The sequence below is a fragment of the Arachis ipaensis genome, chromosome B02, assembly GCF_000816755.2.
Source record: "Arachis ipaensis cultivar K30076 chromosome B02, Araip1.1, whole genome shotgun sequence".
NCBI classification, from domain to species: domain Eukaryota; kingdom Viridiplantae; phylum Streptophyta; class Magnoliopsida; order Fabales; family Fabaceae; genus Arachis; species Arachis ipaensis.
This window is the reverse complement of record NC_029786.2, coordinates 78,766,520-78,768,774: the sequence shown is the minus strand read 5'-3', so window position 1 is coordinate 78,768,774 and position 2,255 is coordinate 78,766,520. Positions and strand designations below refer to the sequence as shown.

The 2,255-nt window shown below is 25.6% G+C and overlaps 1 protein-coding gene across 2 annotated transcripts in view; it reads left to right on the top strand.

Annotated features, from left to right (window-relative positions):
• LOC107625497 (bZIP transcription factor TGA10) overlaps positions 1-2,255 on the top strand; it is a gene marked incomplete in the record, with an annotated part of 9,921 nt that overhangs the window by 6,467 nt on the left and 1,199 nt on the right.

Sequence of the window (2,255 nt, the reverse complement as noted above, 5' to 3'; positions counted from 1 at the left end):
AAAATATCTGTGCTGTTTTTATTTTATTTATCATAAACTTTTATGATAACTGTACTATTAAATGTTGTTTACAGGAAAAATGTTTTTCAAAACTTGTGATAATTGTTTATTGTACGGCCATGATTTCAATTTAAAATTTTCGAATATGTGTTTCATTTATAAATGTTTTTCCTTTATATTTCAGTGTAAGTTACTAATAATTATTACTTGTTAAATATATTTACATATCAGATAAAAACTTAAAATTTGATGGTTGTCATTTCCCGTGTGCAAGGGTTCTAACTTCTAATACTTGTTTGTGTTTGTGTATGAAAGAAAGAGAGGACTTATAATTAAAAATTGGTATGAAAATTAAAAATTATTTCCCATGTTAGTTCTTATTAAGATAAATCTCTCAAGAGTTATATACATCATCACAAATACATTTTACTAATACGAAGAGAAGTATATATTCTAAATTAAAAGAACAGTCAGCTTTTAGAATAATACATAATATATATCCCATCTATTTTGTGCTACAAATCTGAGAGACTATCATAGTTGATAATTTCATCTAACATAGAATACCTACGGTTTTTTCATACTTCTAATCCAACATAAATGTGATGGATCATATACACGTGAGACTAGGGCAGATCGGTGGTCCCTCATTGTTAAAATCCTCATTCCAAAGATACCCATTGAACCCCATATCTATGTGATGTCATGGTCATAACCGTTTTACTCCAAGACACCACACAAGACCCTTCATAATAACTTGCCTTTTGACCACTTCAATAATAAAGTAATATCTAATTTATGATATTTAGACAGATTTCATATTTTTGGTACAATATTATTTAGTAAATATTTTTTATAGTTATCCTCTATATATAAGTACTTACTACCATTTGTACTGTAAATTAATTATCAATAAAAACGTATATGTTTCTAAATAAGTTTTTAACCAATTATGATTTGAATTATTTATTAATGTACAAATAATAAAATGATAGATGTTATGAATTAAACGGGTAACATGCTTTAATTACTATACCCTATTTCTACTAACTTAATATTTCTATCTCAAAAAGAATATATTTATAAACGCAACGTAATAAGTATATATCCATGTGATCCATATATATATAATTTAATTATCCCATGAAATACAACTTGTAACGGAATTGGCAGATGTCTTAAGTTTCATATGGTAACTAGCTAGGTTGGGTGACCAACTTTGCTTAATTTCTATGAATGAATAATTAATCTTAATTATAAAGTCACTGAAGAACACAACCTCTTTGAATTTGTTCTAAGTAACCAACAAAAACAATCATTAATAACACGAAATAGAGGAACAGTTCGGTAACAAGCTAAGATTACAATAATATGATTTTTAATTATCACAACCAAATCTTTTGGTTTAATAAATAGGTCTCTTTCTTCTTATTATTATATCAATAAGGAAACTTTAAATGATTTTGGTTATTATATTATGATAAAAAAAATGTTTGGGGTCATAATGTGAGAACCATATGTAGTTATAATTTGTTTTTTTTTTTAGCTTTTGTCTATATTTATTAATTATTGTCANNNNGCACTTAATTAAAAATTTCGCAAAACTATACAGAATAATTAAACCAATATTAAATTAAATAAAATAATTTTAAATTATTATCTTTTTAGTATTACCCTTATGATAATATATGTAGACATTGAAAGAATGAAAAACTTGTCTTTGTTTCTGTTATGATTATCGTTTAGTTTTTTTTTAGTGAACAAAATAGTAGATAATTGCATTTGTTTTAAAACAAAAGACTTAATAATTAAAACAAGCAAACAGAAAAATCTCTCTTAGTCTTAAGTGATAGTTATATTTCTTTCTTTCTTTTTCTTTTTAAAAAAATAGTTGCATTATTAATTAATTAGTTTGGTTAATATATTATTTAAAGTAGGGATAGGAATAAAATTAAAAACAATAAAGCAGAAGATTTAGTTTCCCTAGCTAGTAGTAGTAGGCAAAAGTTGTCTTGAAAATAAGAAAATTATAATTCCTTCGGTATATATGAATGGTCCAAGCTATTATTGTTGCCGCCATTTTGGATTCAGAAAATCGAAAGCTTTAAGAAGTTGTCATCAAGTTGATGAGTCACACAATAATTAACATCTTGGGAGACAATCGATTCCATCTCCAGATACGTAATGTCTGATTTCACTAAAAGAGAGGATTCATTGCCACCTTTTCTTTGAATTTTTTTTCCATTAAACGTGTT